Raw genomic sequence first — 22,578 nt, forward strand, 5'->3', positions numbered from 1 at the left:
GCCAATTCTGTATCCAAGCAGCTAAGTTCCCCTGTATCCCATTCCTCCTGACCTTCTGAATGAGCCTTCCATGGGGAACCTTATCAAATGCCTTACTGAAGTCCATATACACCACATCCACAGCTCGACCCTCATCAACCTTACTAGTCACATCCTCAAAAAACTCGATAAGGTTTGTAAGGCATGACCTACCCCTCACAAAGCCGTGTTGACTGTATTTGATCAAGCCATGCTCTTCCAGATGGTCATAAATCTTATCCCTCAGAATCCTTTCGAACACCTTGCAGACGACAGACGTGAGACTTACCGGTCTATAATTGCCGGGGATTTCCCCATTTCCTTTCTTGAAGAGAGGAATTACATTTGCCTCTCTCCAGTCCTCAGGTACGACTCCAGTGGAGAGCGAGGATGCAAAGATCTTCGCAAGTGGCGAAGCAATTGCATTTCTCGCTTCCCAAAGCAGCCGAGGACAAATCTGATCCGGGCCTGGCGACTTGTCAATCTTAATGTTTGACAAAATTTTCAGTACATCAGCTTCCTCTATCTCTATCCATTCCAGCATGCACACCTGCTCTTCAAAGGTTTCATTCACTACACAGTTCGATTCTTTCGTAAAGACAGAAGCAAAAAACTCATTTAGGGCTTCCCCTACCTCCTCAGGCTCCACACACAAGTTCCCTATGCTATCCCTGATCGGCCCTACTCTTTCTTTGACCATTCTCTTATTCCTCACGTAAGTGTAAAATGCCTTTGTGTTTTCCCGGATTCCTTCTGCCAAGCCTTTCTCGTGCCCCCTCCTGGCTCTCCTCAGACCATTTTTGAGCTCCTTCCTTGCCTGCATGTAATCCTCTCTAGCTGAACTTGACCCTAGCTTCCTCCACCTTATGTAAGCTACCTTCTTCCTTTTCACTAGAAGCTCCACCGCTCTCGTCATCCAAGGTTCCTTTATCTTACCCCTTCTTGCCTGTCTCAGAGGGACATATTTACTCATCACTCCCAACAACTGTTCCTTAAACCATCTCCACATGTCTATAGTTCCCTTACCATGGAACAACTGCTCCCAGTCCATGCTTCCTAACTCGTGTCTAATCGCATCATAGTTTCCTCTTCCCCAATTAAATATCCTCCCATTCTGCCTAATCCTCTCCTTCTCCATAGCTATGTAGAATGAGAGAGTGTTATGGTCACTATCACCAAAATGCTCTCCCACCACAAGATCTGATACCTGCCCCGGCTCGTTTCCGAGCACCAAGTCTAGAATGGCCTCTCCCCTCGTCGGCCTGTCAACGTACTGCGTTAGGAAACCCTCCTGAACACACCTTACAAAAACAGCTCCGTTCAAATCTTCTGCTCGAAGGAGGTTCCAATCAATATTAGGAAAGTTAAAGTCACCCATTACAACAACCCTACTGCGTCCACACTTTTCCAAAATCTGTCGACCTATGCTTTCTACAATCTCCCTGCTGCTATTGGGGGGCCTGTAGTAAACCCCTAACGAGGTGACTACTCCCTTGCTGTTCCTAATTTCCACCCATACTGACTCAGTAGGCAGATCTTCCTCGACAATGGAAGCTTCTGTAGCTGTGATACTCTCTCTGATTAGTAGTGCTACACCCCCTCCTCTTTTTCCCCCCTCCCTATTCTTTTTAAATGTTCTAAACCCTGGAACATCCAGCAACCATTCCTGCCCATGAGAAACCCATGTCTCTGTTATGGCCACAACATCATAGCACCAGGTACTGATCCATGCTCTAAGTTCATCACTTTTATTCCTGATACTCCTTGCATTAAAGCAAACACACTTTAACCGATCCCTTGGTTCCTTCCCAGGAAAATCCTTCCCACTAGCTGGTCTACCTCTTGCTACTGCCTCACCTGCATCAACGCTCACCTCTGGTATACAGCTCAGGTTCCCACCCCCCTGCCATACTAGTTTAAACCCTCTCGAACTACTCGAGCAAACCTTCCACCCAGGACATTGGTCCCCTTCCAGTTCAGATGCAACCCGTCCTTCTTGTACAGGTCCCACCTTCCCCAGAAGGCATCCCAATTATCAACATATCTGAAGCCCTCCCTCCTACACCAGCTGCGTAGCCACGTGTTCAGCTGCGCCCGCTCCCTGTTCCTCACCTCGCTATCTCGTGGCACCGGTAGTAAACCAGAGAACACTACTCTGTTCGTCCTGCTCTGCAGCTTCCATCCTAACTCCCTGAAATCACTTTTTATATCCTCAAACCTATTTCTGGCTATATCATTTGTGCCAATATGTAACACGATTTCTGGCTGTTCACCCTCCCCTTTTAGAACTTTATACACCCGATCGGAGACGTCCCGGACCCTGGCACCAGGGAGGCAACATACCTTCCGGGAATCCCGATCTTGCCCACAAAATCTCCTGTCGATTCCCCTAACTATCGAGTCCCCTACCACGAGTACATTTCTATTCTGCCCCCTTCCCTTCTTTGCCACAGTGTCAGGCTCAGTGCGAGAGAACTGACTACTATGGCTTGTGGAAACATCATCTCCATGTCCACTCTATCCAGGCCTGAATTACCTTCAGTGTGACCCCCTTCATCCTTCTAAACTCCTTCAAGTACAGGCCCAGAGTTCTCAGCCACTCCTCACTTCATCCCCAGGATTATGTTTGAGAACCTCATCTAGACCCTGACAAAGGCCAGCACATCCTTCCTTAGATAGATGGCCAAAAACTGCTCTTAATATTCCAAATGCAATATGACCAGAGCCTTACACAGCCTCAGCAATACATCTCTGCTCTTGTATTTTTGCCGCCTTGAAATGAATGCTGACATTGCATTTGCCTTCCCAACTGCCAACTGAAACTGCATGTTAAAAGAATCCTGAATTGGGTCATCTTTGTGCTTCAGATTTCTGAAGCCTTTCCCAATTTAGAAAATAGTCTATGCCTGTACTTCCACTTCTCCACAGACTCTCTGTGACCTCCCCACTTCCTCAACACTACTTGCCTCTCCACCTATCATAGAACATAGAACACAGAAAATAGAACAGTACAGCACAGAACAGGCCCTTCAGCCCACGATGTTGTGCCGACCATTGATCCTCATGTATGCACCCGCAAATTTCTGTGACCATATGCATGTCCAGCAGTCTCTTAAATGACCCCAATGACCTTGCTTCCACAACTGCTGCTGGCAACGCATTCCATGTCCTCACAACTCTGTGTAAAGAACCCGCCTCTGACATCCCCTCTCTACTTTCCTCCAACCAGCTTAAAACTATGACCCCTCGTGTTAACTTTTTCTGCCCTGGAAAATAGTCTTTGGCTATCAACGCTATCTATGCCTCTCATTATCTTGTATACCTCAATTAGGTCCCCTCTCCTCCTCCTTTTCTCCAATGAGAAGAGTCCGAGCTCAGTCAACCTCTCTTCATAAAAGCCCTCCAGTCCAGGCAGCATCCTGGTAAACCTCCTCCTGAACCCTCTCCAAAGCATCCATATCTTTCCTATAATAGGGCGACCATAACTGGACGCAGTATTCCAAGTGCGGTCTAACCAAAGTTTTATAGAGCTGCAACAAGATCTCACGACGCTTAAACTCAATCCCCCTGTTAATGAAAGCCAAAACACCATGTGCTTTCTTAACAAACCTGTCCACTTGGGTGGCCAGTTTAAGGGATCTATGTATCTGCACACCAAGATCCCTCTGTTCCTCCACACTGCCAAGAATCCTATCCTTAATCCTGTACTCAGCTTTCAAGTTCGACCTTCCAAAATGCATCACCTCACATTTATCCAGGTTGAACTCCATCTGCCACCTCTCAGCCCATCTCTACATCCTGTCAATGTCCCGCTGCAGCCTACAACAGCCCTCTATACTGTCAACGACACCTGCAACCTTTGTGTCGTCTGCAAACTTGCTGACCCATCCTTCAATCCCCTCATCCAAGTCATTAATAAAAATTACCAACAGTAGAGGCCCAAGGACAGAGCCCTGTGGAACACCACTCACCACTGACTTCCAGGCAGAATATTTTCCTTCTACTACCACTCGCTGTCTTCTGTTGGCCAGCCAATTCTGTATCCAGACAGCTAAGTTCCCCTGTATCCCATTCCTCCTGACCTTCTGAATGAGCCTACCATGGGGAACATTCTCAAATGCCTTGCTGAAGTCCATATACACCACATCCACAGCTCAACCCTCATCAACTTTTCTAGTCACATCCTCAAAGAACTTGATAAGGTTTGTGAGGCATGACCTGCCCCTCGCAAAGCTGTGTTGACTGCATTTAATCAAGCCATGCTCTTCCAGATGGTCTTAAATCCTATCCCTCAGAATCCTTTCTAACACCTTGCACACGACAGACGTGAGACTTGTTCTATTGAAATGTCATCTGCAAACTTAGCAGCAACCCCCTTTGGACGACAATACCATTAGTTCCTTTGTCCGGATTGCTAATGTATAACGTGAATGGCTGTCGTCTGAACTCTGATGACTGCGGAACTCCTGTAGTTGCTGGCTGCCATCCTGAAAAAGACCCTTTTATTCCCACTTTCTGCATTCTGCCAGTTAGCCAATCCGCTATCCATGCCAGTACTTATTCTCGAACACCATAAGCTCATTTTTTATTTTGAAGCCTCCTGTGTGTCACCTTGCCAAAGGCTTTCTGGAATTCCAAATAGGTAAAGTTCAATGGCTCTCTTTGGTTTTAACTCACTGGTTACATTCCCAAAGGATCTAACAGAGACCTTCCCTTGACAAAGTTGTGTTTTCTCAGCCCAGTTTACCATGTACTTCCACGTATTCTCCGGTCTCATCCTTAATAATAGACTCTAAAATCTGACCCACTGACCAGTGCCAGGCTAACAGGTCTATAATTTCTCGTCTTTTGCCACCCTCCATTTTAAACAGGGGTGTTATGTTTGCCATTTTGCACTCCTTGGGACCCACCCTGACTCCAGTAATTCCTGAAAGATCACCAATGCCTGCATGGTCTTCTCACTTATCTCCTTCAGAACTCTTGGAGGCAGTCCATCTGGTCCATGTAATTTACCATCTTCTCGGAATTATACAATTCCTACAGTGCGGAATGAAACCATTGGGTCTGCACCACCTCCGCAAAGAACATCCCACCAAGACCCAGCCCTGTACTGTTTCCCCGCAAGCTCACATTTGCCATGGCTGATCCATCTTGCCTGCACATCTTTGGACTGTGGATGGAAATCAGAGCACCTGTCCGAGACCCGTGCAGACATGGAGAGAATGTACAAATTCCACACAGACCCTTGAGCTTCCCCTGTACCTTCTCCTTAGTGATGGCCACCACACTCACTTCTGCTTCAGACTCCCTTAAAGGTCTAATACTGGTGCCTTCCAACCTGAAGACTGATGCAAAATATTTGTTCAGTTCCTCTGCCATTTCTTTGTTTCCCAACACTACTTATTTGGCCCCTCTTGAAATTTCCTTTGGATTTTCAGGGGTGTTTTACAATAACAATATCTACTTTATTGTGTTGACAAATGGATTGTTTAGATCATCACAGAAACAATAAGAAAAATTCATCAGTCCTCTCATTTAACAATTATATATATATATATTAATATCACAATCAATGCATTTCCATCAGGTAAGTACATAGCTGGAACTTTCTAACCTGGCGTTTTCATTTTTCATTTCTCAGATTTCACTCTCAGACAGAACAGTTGATGTTGACACACTGTTCATTAAAAATAACATCCACTGTATTTTTCCCCATGTTGTAGCTCGTGGACTTGTGTAACCTTAACGTATAGAGTCCATGTTCATTTTCAAGGAAGTTATTACTTTAGTGATTTCAGGTGTTACATTCAGAAGGGTACCATGCTGCAATTCTAGCCTGCTGTTTGCAGAGTAATCCCAATGTGGAAGATTTTGAAAAGTATGTAAATTTCCCTAATTTACCTGTCTTTGCAATCCAAACTGATAGACACCACGGTCCAGATTTCTGTTGTTCACAAGAATGCCTGTTTATGACAACTGCGTAGATTCTAGCATCAGACAGACATTTACAAAGATTGGACACATATCTGTACGAATTAAAGCTGTCAAACCCCCTGTAAACTCATCTTGCTGCAGACAAACATCGAGGGGAGAGGGATAAAACATGGATATTATAGGTGTAAAAAAAAGGCAAAGTAGGCTGTTCACTGGTCCCTGTTCACAGGATTTGCGAAGATGATCTTGAGGATATAAAACAAATGAATAAATATCGCACAGTGACTTATTATCTTTTGCAACAAGTGTTGATGATATGGCATTTCTGTGATCATAAAATAGAACATTGTCCAATTTCCTAAGAGCATTACTGCAGTTTTCATTTGTATTCTCCATTTCGGGAACATACTTAATTGGTACTTTACTGACTAAGTGACCTTCGCTCATCTACAGTGTTCGGTTGCAAACAGCCAATATTTTATTATTCTAATTTAGTAACTTAGGTTTGGAATTTTGTCATGGAAATGTATTTCACTTATGCTACTCTGCGTAAACACACAACTACCGCAGTTAATAAAAGAAAGAACTGCATTTATGTAGCACATTTTATGGTCTAAGGCATAAAAAGTACTCTATAGGCAGCTAAACTACTTTTGAAATGCCGTCATTGATGCAGCATAAGAAAATGTGTAGTGTTTAAAATAGTCAGAAGTAAAGAAATATGAAATGAAGAAATCATAAATAGTTAAAAAAATGAAATTATGAATATGAAGAAATATAAAATCTTCAGTCCCTTGCGAGTGGAGACATAGAATCAGGAGATGTAGAGTCAGTATGGAGCCTATCAGGGAGGAGGCAATTCTGGATCTGGTGTTGTGCAATAAACCGGATTTGATCAGGGACCTCAAAGTAAAGGAGCCATTAGGAGGTAGTGACCGTAATATGATCATTTTTAATCAGCAATTTGAGAGGGAGAAGGGAGAATCGGAAGTGTCAGTATTGTAGGAACTATGGAGCAATGAGGGAGGAGCTGGCCAAAGTTCAATGGTTCAATACCGTAGCAGGGATGGCAGTGGAACAACAATGGCAGGTATTTCTGGATATAATGCAAAAGGTGCAGGATCAGTTCATTCCAAAGAAGAAAAAAGAACCGAAGGGGAGGCAGGGGTGGCTGTGGTTGACGAGGGAAGTTAAGGACTCTATAAAGATAAAAGAGAAGAAGTATAACAGAGCAAAGATGAGTGGGGAAGCCGGAGGACTGGGAAGCTTTTAAAGAGCAACAGAAGATAACTAAAAAGGCAATACGCAGAGAATAAAATGAGGTACCAAGGAAAACTGGCGAAAAATATAAAGGAGGATAGTAAAAGCTTTTTTTAGGTATGTGGAAAAAAAATGGTTAAGACGAGAATTGGCCCTTGAAGACAGAAACGAGTGAATTTATTTAATGGGAACAAGGAAATGGCAGAAGAGTTGAATAGGTACCTTGGATCTGTCTTCACTCGAGAAGACAGAAGCAATCTCCCAGATGTAATAGTGGCTGAAGGACGTAGGGTAATGGATGAACTGAAGGGTATTTACATGAGGCAGGAAATGGTGTTGGATAGACGGTTGGGTCTGAAGGCTGATAAGTCCCCGGGACCTGATGGTCTGCAATCCAGGGTACTTAAGGAGGTGGCTCTAGAAATCGTGAACACATTGGTAATCATTTTCCAATGTTCTGTAGATTCAACATCAGTTCCTGCGAATTGGAGGGTGGCTAATGTTGTCCCACTTTTCAAGAAAGGAGGGAGAGCGAAAACAAGAAATTATAGACCGGTTAGCGGGACGTCAGTAGTGGGAAAGATGCTGGAGTCAATTATAAAAGATGAAATTACTACCATTTGGATAGCAGTAACGGATAGGTCAGAGTCAGCATGGATTTACAAAGGGGCAATCATGCTTGACTAATCTTCTGGAATTTTTTGAGGACATAACTATGAAGATGGACAAGGGAGAACCAATGGATGTCGTGTACCTGGACTTTCAGAAAGCCGTTGATAAAGTCCCACACAGGAGATTATTGAGCAAAATTAGGGCACATGTTATTGGGAGCCAAATACTGAGTTGGATTGAAAATTGGCTGGCTGACAGGAAGCAAAGAGTAGTGATAAATGGGTCCCTTTCGGAATGGCAGGCGGTGATCAGTGGGGGACCGCCAGGTTCGGAGCTGGGACCGCAGCTATTTACAATATACATTAATGATATAGATGAAGGCACTAAAAGTAATATTCGAAAATTTGCTCCTGACACACAGCTGGGTGGCAGTGTGAAATGTGAGGAGGATGTTATGTGAATGCAGGGTGACTTGGACAGGCTCGGTGAGTGGATGGATGCATGGCAGATGCAGTTTCATGTGGACAAATGTGTGGTGATCCACTTTGCTGGCAAGAACAGGAAGGCAGATTACTATCTAAATAGAGTCAAGTTGGGAAAGGGGAAGTAAAACGCAATCTAGGTATTCTTCTACATGAGTCAATGAAAGCGAGCATGCAGGTACAGCAGGCAGTGAAGAAAGCTAATGGCTTAGAAAGATGAGAGGAAGTCTGATTGAGACGTATAAGAGTATTAAAGGATTGGACACTCTGGAGGCAGGAAGCATGTTTCTGCTGATGGTTGAGTCCAGAACCAGAGGACACAGTTTAAAAATAAGGGGTAGGCCATTTAGAACAGAGTTGAGGAAAATCTTCTTCACCCAGAGAGTGGTGGATATGTGGAATGCTCTGCCCCAGAAGGCAGTGGAGGCCAGGTCTCTGGACAGTTTCAAGAAAGAGATGGATAGAGCTCTTAACCGTTGATTCCACTATCTTTATGGGGATAAGGCAGGGACAGGATACTGATTGTGGATGATCAGCCATGATTATAATGAATGGTGGTGTTGGCTCAAAGGGCCGAATGGCCTACTCCTGCACCTGTTGTCCATTGTAAAAGTTAATTGTATAAGAATGATGAAGACTGTCCCTTTATATATGATGTTGGCAGCTTGTTCAGAGAGGGAAAACAACATGGTTGATCTTGATTCTGCTCCTATTTGTTACACAGAAGCCTCTTCGAACAACAATTCTTGAATGTTGATGGGACGTTGAAACACAGGTAGATTATCGTGATCACTTGTTGAAAATGGATAGCAGCCAGTAGTTCTCTTTCCACTCAACTAGTGACCAGTAGGCAATGGTCAAACGGTACCTAACCCAGAGGCCGCAAGCTCCCCTAAGACATGATGTCAGTTGAGCCTCATGAATAACTACCTGCAGATGAACTATCTGCAGATAAAGCATGGTATTAAATCTCACATATACTGCTCTCAACCGTTTTAATCAAAGTATTTATCACTCGTTGCATAGAAACAGATCACAAAACTGAAATGGCATATGCACAAATGCCAGCATAGAAGTTCTATACAGTAGCATTTTGTTTGAAGTTGTATTTGTAAAATAAAAGGGTGAAGTATTAACTTTCACAAATCATATTAACATGCTGGAGAAATCTGTGGAAGTGAGAAATTTGTTTTTTGATTCAATACATGTCTGACAAATGACAATTCAAAGATTTCTTTGTTTCAGCTGGAGTGGGTTGTGGAGTCGACCTCATTAGGGGCATTTAAGTGACTATTAGACAGGCATATGGGTGTTAATACAAGATAGGGGTGGAGGTTAGATAGACCTGAGGTTTAGGGTAAAAGTTCAGCACAACATCATGGGCTGAAGGGCCTGTACTGTTCGATGTTCTATGTATCTTATGCTGTATTCAAATAAGTAAAGTCAGTCAGTGACATTCTGGAACTTCCTTTTCCAGGGGTAGGAGTGGAAGAATCAGAGTGTTTCTTTGAAAATTGGCTTGATGTGTCTGTCCAAGGGTCATCTGGAGGAAAAAATACAAGTGTAAGTACTAAATCTATCATTGCTGATACACATGTAAACTGTAGATTTAACTGTACGTAAACTTTGTTTAACAAACTAGCCCACTCAATAAAGTGACAAAAATTACACACCAGATGTTTACTGTATTCTCATCATCTCTGTGATGTCTGGTGAGGGTGCAAGTGAGAAGGCTCTCTGCCATTAAGTTTTAGTTAAGGCAAAGTTGCATCATTGCTGAAGTTATTTATGCTGTAAATGAAGGAGAACAGTAATGCGTATATCCCATGCATTATGTTCCTATTATTGAGTGTGTGTTTTTTGTGTGTGTGGAAATATTGATCAACTGGAATTTTTGATTACTCAGCACATTCCTGGTACCACGGGTACCGTTTAACAAAAGGTTTGCTGTCTTAGTATATTTCTCTATTTAGTCACTGCCACTATTAATGTTTAGTTATAGCGTGGTCTTTACAGAACCTGCACAGTGCATTCCTGCTGGATAAATGATGCACTACATCTCTATGATGCCATTGCTTCTCAACGACACCAACTTAGCAGCTGTTTTTGTTACCAATAATGTTTTCATCATTAGAATACTTGGAAAATATTCAGAAGTGCTGTATGAATCTACTGCTCACTTGCAGCAGTGATAACACTTAATGTGAGGTCATGTTTTTCCCCATTTGATGTTCTGTTGTCAACAATGTATCTCACAACTAATGGGCATATTTCATTGAAACCTGGTCTGTACAGGTATGGTCCAAGGAAGAACTGATTAGTTTTTGACAGATCTAGATTTATTTCTCTATTTTTTAAAAACACCAGTTAAAATTCGTTGGATAGGCAAATGATCATCTTTCTAGAATATTGTTGATTGATTTCGAATGTTGTGGATTGTGACAGCCCTGATAGTAGAATTTTTCATAACTATCAAAATATGAGCAGAATTTTCAGAGCAGATTATCAAATTGGCCTGAAGCTTTCTCAGTGAGATGGAAGCTTTTAATAAAAGGATTTATTTTGTCGGCCTTGCTTTTACAAAGAATCAGTCAAGTGGAGAAATGCCTCAAAGAAAAGCTGTGTAATTATAGAGTCATGGATGTTTGTTGCACAGGAGGAGGCCGTGCGATCTGTCATTACTGCACTACTCAACAAAGATCTGTCTACATTGAACTCACAGTACATTGATTTCCTTTTTGATTGTTTGACCCATAGCCCTGGAGCCTACGGCAACAGAAGTGAATATCTAAATACTGCTTAAATATTCAGTCACTTTCTGAATCAGCCACACTTTCAGTCAGTGAGTTCATGTCAACTAATGGAAAAAGCAGCTTCCAGTTATCCTTTCTATGCCCTTCAAAATCTTAAAACACCTTTTACCAGGTCCCCTTGTCTGCTCCAATCTTGTCATCGGTCAGATGGGCAGGTCAGTGGCAGATTGATATAGCCTGAAGAAGGAATAAGATAAGAGAGTACTTAATGTGGCAAAGCCTGTCGTGCCTGATGGAGGTCAGCAACGGCAGTCAGCAGTGAAGTCCACTGGCAAGGATGGGTGGGTTTTAGCCCAGGGCAGGGAATACAAACCATCACGGGGGAAGCCTCGTTCAGAGTGTCTGCAAACTCGTGGCTTAGGAAAGGACTGTAATAGAACATAGAACACAGAACAGAACAGTACAGCACAGAACAGGCCCTTCAGCCCACAATGTTGTGCCGACCATTGATCCTCATGTATGCACCCTCAAATTTCTGTGACCATATGCATGTCCAGCAATCTCTTAAATGACCCCAATGACCTTGCTTCCACAACTGCTGCTGGCAACGCATTCCATGCTCTCACAACTCTCTGTGTAAAGAACCCGCCTCTGACATCCCTCTATACTTTCCTCCAACCAGCTTAAAACTATGACCCCTCATGCTAGCCATTTCTGCCCTGGGAAATAGTCTCTGGCTATCAACTCTATCTATGCCTCTCATTATCTTGTATACCTCAATTAGGTCCCCTCTCCTCCTCCTTTTCTCCAATGAAAAGAGACCGAGCTCAGTCAACCTCTCTTCATAAGATAAGCCCTCCCGTCGAGGCAGCATCCTGGTAAACCTCTTCTGAACCCTCTCCAAAGCATCCACATCTTTCCTATAATAGGGCGACCATAACTGGGCGCAGTATTCCAAGTGCGGTCTAACCAAAGTTTTATAGAGCTGCAACAAGATCTCCTGACTCTTAAACTCAATCCCCCTGTTAATGAAAGCCAAAACACCATATGCTTTCTTAACAACCCTGTCCACTTGGGTGGCCATTTTAAGGGATCTCCGTATCTGCACATCAAGATCCCTCTGTTCCTCCACACTGCCAAGAATCCTATCCTTAATCCTGTACTCAGCTTTCAAATTCGATCTTCCAAAATGCATCACCTCGCATTTATCCAGGTTGAACTCCATCTGCCACCTCTCAGCCCATCTCTGCATCCTGTCAATGTCCCGCTGCAGCCTACAACAGCCCTCTACACTGTCAACGACACCTCCGACCTTTGTGTCGTCTGCAAACTTGCTGACCCATCCTTCAATCCCCTCATCCAAGTCATGAATAAAAATTACAAACAGTAGAGGCCCAAGGACAGAGCCCTGTGGAACCCCACTCACCACTGACTTCCAGGCAGAATATTTTCCTTCTACTTGTCTTTCTGTTATGCCCCGAGCGAAAAAGCAATGAAAGTGCCGCTAATTTTTTGCACGGCGAGCTGCTGAATATTAACCAGTCTCTCACCATTGCCATCACCTTGCTCTTGTGAAGACAGACATGGATAAAGTTCTCAAAGCTGATAGAAAATTGAAAGCCCTCACATCCTGTGACGATGGTAAGTTTCCTTTCTTTAAAAAAAAATGCTTGCAGTTTAATTGGCATAATAAAGACCACAGTGGCTCTGGTTAACACTGCTGCCTCACGGCACCAGCAACTTGGGTTCACTTCCACCCTTTGGTGTGTGTGGAGTTTGCACGTTCTCCATGTGTCTGCATGGGTTTTCTCCGGGTGCTCCAGTTTCCTCCCACAGTCAAAAGATGTGCAACGTAGGTGGATTGGTCATGCTAAATTTCCCAAGGTGTTCAGTGATGTCTATGTTAGATGAGTTATAGGTGGATGGGTCTGGGTGGGATGCTGTGAGGGGCAGTGTGGACATGTTGGGCTGACGGACGTGTTTCCACGCTGTAAGGATTCTCTGATTCATGATTCTATGATCTTACTGAGTGCAAAGGTACAATATTGGCTGGTCATGTTTGTCTCACCTCTTTACACATGGACAGTAAAGCTTTAATTTCAGTTTCTATGCTTTTGCAACGTGTCTGCTGTCTATAACAAGGCTGACTATATCTCCTTCTCTAATGCGCATCTCCTGTCCCCTAACACCAGGAGGTGACACTTGCTTTTCACTTAGTACAATCAGTAAAACAATAGCCTCCATATTACATCCAGCGGTTTCTCTTAACGCTCACATACTGTTCTTTTTTAGCTCCAGGTATTGACTGCTCGTCATTTCTTATTCCTCATCTCATCTCTCTCTCACACACTGTCTCTCTCGCTCTCTGTCTGTATCTCTCCTCTCCCTATTCTCCCCCAACACTTCACTCAGGCACAAACAGAAGTTCACGGTCACACTATGTTGCACATACATATCCTATCCCTCATGCACAAACGTACTATCCACACACAGACACAGACACACACACACAGAGGCACACACGCACGCACAGGCACACAGTCACATTCTCACTCATTCATAGTCCATACTGTCACATAATCATGCATGGTCTTGCACACATTCCGTGGCACACTTGCATGCCCTGTTGTAGGATCTTTTGCCAATGTTCATACTCTCAACACACAGACACACGCACACTCCCACAAAACTCTCCCTCACACACTTAGGCTTACAAATTCACTTCCTCTCAAGCTCACTCGCTCTCACAGACACACTCACTCCCTCATGCATGCTGTAACACTCCCTTTTGTGCTGATTCTCGTTTACACACTCTCGAGCACAGTCACTGGCGCACACATTCTGTCGTGCGCACGCTCACACTTTGATGCACTGTCTTTGCACTCTTGAACACAATCATATGCTCACCTCTCTCTTGCACACAGTCAATTTGATTTGAGTCATCATTATCACATGTGCCTAGGTACAGAGAAAAGTTTTGCTATGCACGCAGTATAGACAGATCATACCATACAAGGTGCATTAGTGAAATGGAACATAGTGACAGCTACAGAGAGCGAGATCAAAATTAGATTTAAAATTTTAAGTGTTCTATTCAGATGTGCAGGAACAGCGGTGAAGAAGCTGTTCTGGGATCTGTTCACACGTGAATACTAACTTTTTGACATCTTCCCTTCAGAAAAGGGTAGAAGAGAGTGTAATTGGGGGGTGAGAAAGGCCTTTGATTATGTCAGTTGCTTTCCTGAGGCAGCGGTAAGTATAGGTGGATTCAATGAATGGAAGGCTGATTTGCATGGTGGACTATGTTATTTTCATGACTCTGGAGTTTGTTGTTTTCTTCGGAAGAGCAGCTGCCATACCATGCTGTGATATGCATCCAGATAGGATGCTTTCTCTGGTACATCAATGAAAGTTGCCCTTTATATTTGAATTGCCTTAGCCTCCTTGGAAGTAGACACATTGGTGTGCTTTTTTGCCCATTGCGACAATCTGGGTGGACCAGATTTTTCACAGTCATTGATGTGACTCCATTATGGCGTGTTAACCAGGTCAACCATGTCATTCAGGGTATCCTGAAGGAGGAGGACCGTAAGACACAGCTCAATGTACACATTGGTAAGATGAGTGATGAGGTCTTGCATCAAGCGTTCCGAGAGCTAGGCAGTGGGTTAAATAGCAGGACCTGTAAAGTTGCAATCTCTGGATTATTCGTGGTGCCACATGCTGAGAAGGCAAGAAAAAGGGGAAGAAAACAGATGAATGCTTGGCTCAAGTGTTTGTGTTTGGGGGTGGATTTAGACACTTGGATCTGAAGGACAATTTGTGGGGATGGTATATCCTCTACAAGTGGGCTAGTCTGCAGCTGAACCAGAAAGGAACCAAAATCCTTGCACGAGGGTTTGCTAATGTGGTGAGGAATTTAAGCAAGAGGCCTGCAAGCAGTGGGCAATGGAAGAGCAGGTAATTCACTGAGGGGTGAGAAACTAATAAAATAAAGATTATATTAGGGGATTTGAACTTTACAACATTGATTGAGATAACATAAAAGTTTGACTTGGGAAATAATTCTTTAAATACATTTGAGAGATGATTTAACATCAACATGTCGACGAGCTTGTCAGGGACAGTGCAATGCTGGACCTATTTCTGGGACACAAAGCCAGTGTTCAGGGTGACAGTGGCTAAGTGCATAAATCCCTGTGACCATGACAACAGACTTTTCAACATGGGAGAGGAGATCTGTTTAAAACAAATGTTTTTGGCTTAGGGTAAGGCATATTTTATTGAAACAAGGCAGGATCTGGGTAAAATATTTTGGGAAGTGACTTGCGGGCGAATCTACAGCTGTATAGTTGGATACGTCCAGAAAAGGAACTGGGAGAGTAAAGGCCAGTTATATTCCGTTTTGGGTGAAATTTATGATCAACAAGCCTGGAGAACCCTGGATCTTGAGGAATGTTCAGGACATGTTTATGACAAGTGCAAAGGGAGCAAATGAATGGATGACTAGTGACGTATAAAAATGAAGCGTGAAGAAACGGTGGTGGCCAAGATTGGAAAGAATATCAAGATATTCTACAGGCATATCAAGCAGGAGAATAACCAGGGAAAGAGTAGGGCCAATTAGAAACCGTGGTGTACGAGGGGTGATGGGGCAATCTGTGTTTGGAAGTGAAGGGCATTGATACAGTAGACAAGTGCCTCCCATCTGTCCTCCCTTCAAGGAGGAGCATTGAATTCTATAAAGCAGGAAGATGCAGTGTGAAATTGAAATTATTGGCTGGTTTAAAAGTGAACAAATCCCCAGTTGTTTCCAAGACTGCTGTGGGAGAAGAGAAAGAAAATCTCTTCAGAGATAGTAGGAACTGCAGAGGTAGCACAGAACAATGAGGCTCTTCCTCTGTTGGAGCAGAGGTCATTGATCTTGCAGCACTGCTGGATGGTTCTTTCGGTGGTTGAGACTGCATTGACACTGGACAGCCTCAGATCAGTCTGGCCGAGTCTTGTGTCGTGGTCTCCTGTGCTTGTCCTTGGGAAAGAGGACAGTCCTCCACTGCACCAATCCATCCACCAGGACCTCCAGGTCCCTAACTGTAAAATAAGTTGCTAATTTCCCCTTTCCTGCCCTGTCTCGGACAAATGCTATGAACTGTATAAGGCAGTTCTGGATTCTGAGCATTTTACTGGTTCACAATATCCATTAAACGTGGCACCAGTGACAGTAATACCGGGATGGTCCAGTTACGATGAGCGGGTGAACTAACTAGCGTCGGCTGAGAGAGGCACAACAGGAGCATTGTTGCTAGTTATTGAATAGGTTTGCCACAACAGAGTGAGAAAATTTGTTAGGTGTTTTGGAGAGATACTGTCCTTGCAGTGCAATAAAAATGACACTGAACTGATTCATTCCAGTGTTTTGGACCTGAAGATTGAAGAACAGAATTAGACCATTCAGCCCATTGAGTGGGATCTATCATTCTCAATCCCATTCTCCTGTGTCCATACTAAGCAAGAACATATCTATCTATGCCTGAAATCAACTCTGACTTGGCCACCACAGGTTTCTGCATCAACGAGTTCCACAGATTCACAACTTTCTGACTGAATAAATTCCTCCTCATCTCCATCCTGAAGGGTGGTCCCTTTGACTCTGAGGCTGTGCCCTCAGGTCCTGGCCTCTCCTACTCGTGGAAACATCATCTCCATGTCCACTCTATCCAGGCCTAAATTACCTTCAGTGTGATCCCCTTCGTCCTTCTAAACTCCATCGAGTACAGACCCAGAGTTCTCAGCCACTCCTCACATGACAGTGCCTTCATCCCCAGGATTATGTTTGAGAACCTCCTCTAGACCCTGACAAAGGCCAGCACATCTTCCTTAGATAGATGGCCAAAAACTGCTCTTAATATTACAAATGCAATGGGACCAGAGCCTTACACAGCCTCAGCAATACATCTCTGCTCTTGTATTTTTGCCGTCTTGAAATGAATGCTGACATTGCATTTGCCTTCCCAACTGCCAACTGAACCTGCATGTTAAAAGAATCCTGAACTGGGTCATCTTTGTGCTTCAGATTTCTGAAGCCTTTCCCCATTTAGAAAATAGCCTATGCCTGTACTGCCACTTCTCTACAGACTCTCTGTGACCTCCCCACTTCCTCAACACTACTTGCTTCTCCACCTATCGAAATGTCATCTGCAAACTTAGCAACAACGCCCTGTGGACAACAATACCATTAGTTCCTTTGTCCAGATTGCTGATGTATAACGTGAATGGCTGTTGTCTGAACTCTGATGAGTGCGGAACTCCTGTAGTTGCTGGCTGCCATCCTGAAAAAGACCCTTTTATTGCCACTCTCTGCATTCTGCCAGTTAGCCGATCCTCTATCCATGCCAGTACCTACTCCCTAACACCATAAGCTCATTTTTTTTTATTTTGAAGCCTCCTGTGTGGCACCTTGTCAAAGGCTTTCTGGAAATCCAAACAGATAAAGTTCAATGGCTCTCTTTTGTTTTTCACTCACTGGTTACCTTCTCAAAGAATCTAACAGAGACCTTCCCTTGACAAAGTTGTGTTTTCTCAGCCCAATTTAGCATGTATTTCCAAGTATTACCACGTCCTTCCAAGTACTTTCCGGTCTCATCCTTAATAATGGATTCTAAAATCTGACCTAATGACCAGTGCTAGGCTAACAAGTCTATAATTTCTCACCTTTTGCCTCCCTCCATTTTAAACAGGGGTGTTATATTTGCCATTTTGTACTCCTTTGGGACCCACCCTGACTCCAGTAGTTCCTGAAAGATCATCAATACCTGCGTGGTCTTCTCACTGAACTCCTTCAGAACTCTGGGGGGCAGTCCATCTGGTCCATGTAATTTACCGTCTTCTCGGAATTATAGAATTCCTACAGTGCGGAAAGAGGCCATTGGGTCTGTACCATCTCTGCAAAGAACATCCCACCAAGACCCAGCCCTGTACTGTTTCCCCGCAAGCTCGCATTTGCCATGGCTGATCCACCTTGCCTGCACATATTTGGACTGTGGAAGGAAATCAGAACACCTGTCCGAGACCCGTGCAGACATGGGGAGAATGTACAAATTTCACACAGACCCTTGAGCTTCCCCTGTACCTTCTGCTTTGTGATGGCCACCACACTCACTTCTGCTTCAGACTCCCTTAAAGTTCTACTACTGGTGCCTTCCAACCTGAAGACTGATGCAAAATATTTGTTCAGTTCCTCTGGCATTTCTTTGTTTCCCAACGCTACTTATTTGGCCCCTCTTGAAATTTTCTTTGGATTTTCAGGGGTGTTTTACAATAAGAATATCTACTTTATTGCGTTGACAAATGGATTGTTGAGATGATCACAGAAACAATAAGCAAAATTCATCAGTATTCTCATTTAACAATCATATATATATTAATATCACAATCAATGCATTTCCATCAGGTAAGCACGTAGCTGGAACTTTCTAACCCGGCAGTTTTCACTTTTCATTTCTCAGATTTCACTCTGGGACAGAATAGTTGATGTTGACACACTGTTCATTAAAAATAGCATCCATTGTATTTTTCCCCATGTTGTAGCTCGTGGATTTGTGTAACCTTAACACATAGAGTCCATGTTCATTTTTTCTTACTTTAGTGATTTCAGGTGTTACGTTCAGAAGGGTACCATGCTGTAATTCTAGCCTGCTGTTTGCAGAGTAATCCCAATGTGGAAGATTTTGAAAAGGATGTAAATTTCCCTAATTTACCTGTCTTTTAGATCCAAACTGATGGAGACCACAGTCCAGATTTCTGTTCTTAACAAGAATGCCTATTTATGACAACTGCATAGATTCTAGCTACAGACAGATATTTATAAACATTGGACACATAGCTGTACAAATTAAAGCTGTAAAGCCCCCTGTCAACTCATCTTGCTGCAAACGAACATCGATGGTAGAGGGATAAAATATTATAGGTGTAAAAAAAGCTTAAGTAAGCTGTTCAGTGGTCCCTGTTCACAGGATTTGCGAAGATGATCTTGAGAATATCAAGCAAATGAATAAATATCCCAGAGTGCCTTATTATCTATTAAAACATGTGTTGATGATATGGCATTGCTATGATCATAAAATAGAACATTGTCCAATTTCCTATGAACATTACCATAGTTTTCATTTGTATTCTCCATGTCGGGAACATACTTAATTGGTACTTTACTGACTAAGTGACCTTTGGTCATCTACAGTGTTCAGTTGCAAACAGCCAATATTTTATGATTCTAATTTCGTAACTTTGGTTTGGAATTTTGTCATAAGAAATGTATTTCACTTATGTTACTCTGCGAAATTGTAGCCAATCCTCCATTGGCAAAGAAACACACAACTACAGAAGTTAATAAAAGAAAGAACTGCATTTATGTAGCACATTTTATGGACTCAGGCATAAAATGTAGTTTATACGCAGCTAAACTGCTTTTGAAATGTCGTCACTGATGTAGCATAAGAAAACATGTCGTATTTAAAATAGTCAGAAGTAAAGAAATATGACATAATAAAGAAATAACAAATAGTAAAATATGAAATTATGAATGTAAAGAAATATAAAATCTTCAGCCCCTTGTGAGTGGAGACATAGAATCAGGAGATGCAGAGTCAGTATGGAGCCCACCAGGGAGGAGGCAATTCTGGATCTGGTGTTGTGCAAAGAACCGGATTTGATCAGAGACCTTGAAGTAAAGAAGCCATTAGGAGGTAGTGACGATAATATAATAATTTTTAATCAGCAATTTGAGACGGAGAAGGGAGAATCGGAAGTGTCAGTATTGTATGAACTATGGAGCTATGAGGGTGGAGCTGGCCAAAGTTCAATGGTTCAATACCGTAGCAGGGATGGCAGTGGAACAACAATGGCAGGTATTTCTGGATATATTGCAAAAGGTGCAGGATCAGTCCATTCCAAAGAGTAAGAAAGGTCCTAAGGGGAGGCAGGGGCGGCCGTGGCTGACGAGGGAAGTTAAGGACTCTATAAAGATAAAAGAGAAGAAGTATAACAGAGCAAAGATGAGCGGGAAGCCGGAGGACTGGGAAGCTTTTAAAGAGCAACAGAAGATCACTAAATAGGCAATACGCAGAGAAAAAAATGAGGTACGAACGAAAACTGACCAAAAATATTAAGGAGGATAGTAAGGATACCAAAGGGTCGTTTCGGGCCTGGGTGTAGGGTCTTGGCCCGAAATGTCAGCTTTTGTGCTCCTGAGATGCTGCCTGGCCTGCTGTGTTCATCCAGCTCCACGCTTTGTTATCTTGGATTCTCCAGCATCTGCAGTTCCCATTATCAAGGAGGATAGTAAAAGGTATGTGAAAAGAAAAGGTTAAGACTAGAATTGGGCCCTTGAAGACAAACGAGTGAATTTATTATGGGGAACAAGGAAATGGCAGAAGAGCTGAATAGGTACTTTGGATCTGTCTTCACTCGGGAAGACACAAGCAATCTCCCAGTTGTAATACTGGCTGATGGACGTAGGGTAATGAATGAACTGAAGGGTATTTATATTCGGGAGGTAATGGTGTTGGATAGACTGTTAGGTCTGAAGGCTGATAAGTCCTCGGGACCTGATGGTCTGCATCCCAGAGTACTTAAGGAGGTGGCTCTAGAAATCGTGAACACATTGGTAATCATTTTCCAATGTTCTCTAGATTCAGGATCAGTTCCTGCGGATTGGAGGGTGGCTAATGTTGTCCTACTTTTCAAGAAAGGAGGGAGAGAGAAAACAGGAAATTACAGACCGGTTAGCCTGACGTCAATCGTGGGAACGATGCTGGAGTGAATTATAAAAGATGAAATTACAACTCATTTGGATAGCCGTAACAGGATAGGTCAGAGTCAGCATGGATTTACGAAGGGGAAATTGTGCTTGACTTACCTTCTGGAATTTTTTGAGGATGTAACTATGAAGTTGGACAAGGGAGAACCAGTGGATGGAGTGGACCAGGACTTTCAGAAAGCCTTTGATAAAGTCCCACATATGAGATCAGTGAGCAAAATTAGGGCACATGGTATTGGGGGCAGAATACTGGCTTGGACTGAAAATTGGCTGGCTGACAGGAAGCAAAGAGTAGTGATAAACGGGTCCCTTTGGGAATGGCAGGCGGTGACCAATAGGGTACCACAAGGTTCAGTGCTGGGACCGCAGCTGTTTACAGTATACATTAATGATATAGATGAAGGCTCTAAAAGTAATATTAGCAAATTTGCCAATGACACAAAGTTGGGCGGCAGTGTGAAATGTGAGGAGGATGTTATGAGAATACAGGGTGACTTGGACAGGCTAGGTGAGTGGACGGATGCATGGCAGATGCAGTTTAATGTGGACAAATGTGTGGTGATCCACTTTGGTGGAAAGAACAGGAAGGCAGATTACTATCTAAATGGAGTCAAGTTTGGTAAAGGGGAAGTACAACAAGATCTAGGTGTTGTTGTACAGAAATCAATGAAAGCAAGCATGTCGGTCCAGCAGGCAGTGAAGAAAGCTAATGGCATGCTGGCCTTCATAACGAGGAATTGAGTATAAGAGCAAAGAGGTCCTTCTGCCGCTGTACAGGGACCTGGCTTAGAAGGATGAGAGTGGGTCTGATTGAGATGTATAAGATGATTAAAGTTTTGGACACTCTGGAGGTAGGAAGCATGTTTCTGCTGATGGGTGAGTCCAGAACCAGAGGACACAGTTTAAAAATAAGGGGTAGGGCATTTCGAACAGAGTTGAGGAAAATCTTCTTCACCCAGACAGTGGTGGATGTATGGAATGCTCAGCCCCAGACAGCAATAGAGGCCCAAGTCTCTGGATACTTTCAAGAAAGAGATGAATAGAGTTCTTAAAGATAGTGGAATCAAGGGTTATGGGGATAAGGCAGGGACAGGATACTGATTGTGGATGATCAGCCATGATTATAATGAATGGTGGTGCTGGCTCGAAGGGCTGAATGGCCTTATCCTGCACCTGTTGTCTATTGTAAAAGTTAATTGTATAAGAATGATTAAGACAGTCCCATATTTCTGGTGTTGGCAGCTTGTTCAGATAGGGAAAACATGGTTGATCTTGATTCCGCTCCTATTTGTTAGACAGAAGCCTCTTCGAGCAACAATTCTTGAATGTTGATGGGACGTTGAAACACAGGTAGATTATCGTGATCACTTGTTGAAAATGGATAGCAGCTAGTAGTTCTCTTTCCTCTCAACCAGTGACCAGTAGGCAATGGTCAAACAGTACCTAACCCAGAGGCCACAAGCTCCCCTGAGACATGATGTCAGTTGAGCCTCATGAAGAACAACCTGCAGATGGACTATCTGTAGATTAGACATGGTATTAAATCCCACATATACTGCTTTCAACCATTTCAATCGAAGTGTTTATTACTCGTTGCATCGAAACAGATCACACAAACTGAAATGGCATATGCACAAATACCAACTTACAAGTTCTATATCATGGCATTTTGTTCAAAGTTGTATTTATAAAATGATAGGGTGAA

The 22,578-nt window shown here is 43.2% G+C and overlaps 1 pseudogene; it reads left to right on the forward strand.

Moving 5' to 3' along the window:
- LOC132209306 (utrophin-like) overlaps positions 1-22,578 on the forward strand; it is a 91,824-nt pseudogene that overhangs the window by 40,388 nt on the left and 28,858 nt on the right.

The sequence above is a fragment of the Stegostoma tigrinum genome, unplaced genomic scaffold, assembly GCF_030684315.1.
Source record: "Stegostoma tigrinum isolate sSteTig4 unplaced genomic scaffold, sSteTig4.hap1 scaffold_83, whole genome shotgun sequence".
NCBI lineage: Eukaryota > Metazoa > Chordata > Chondrichthyes > Orectolobiformes > Stegostomatidae > Stegostoma > Stegostoma tigrinum.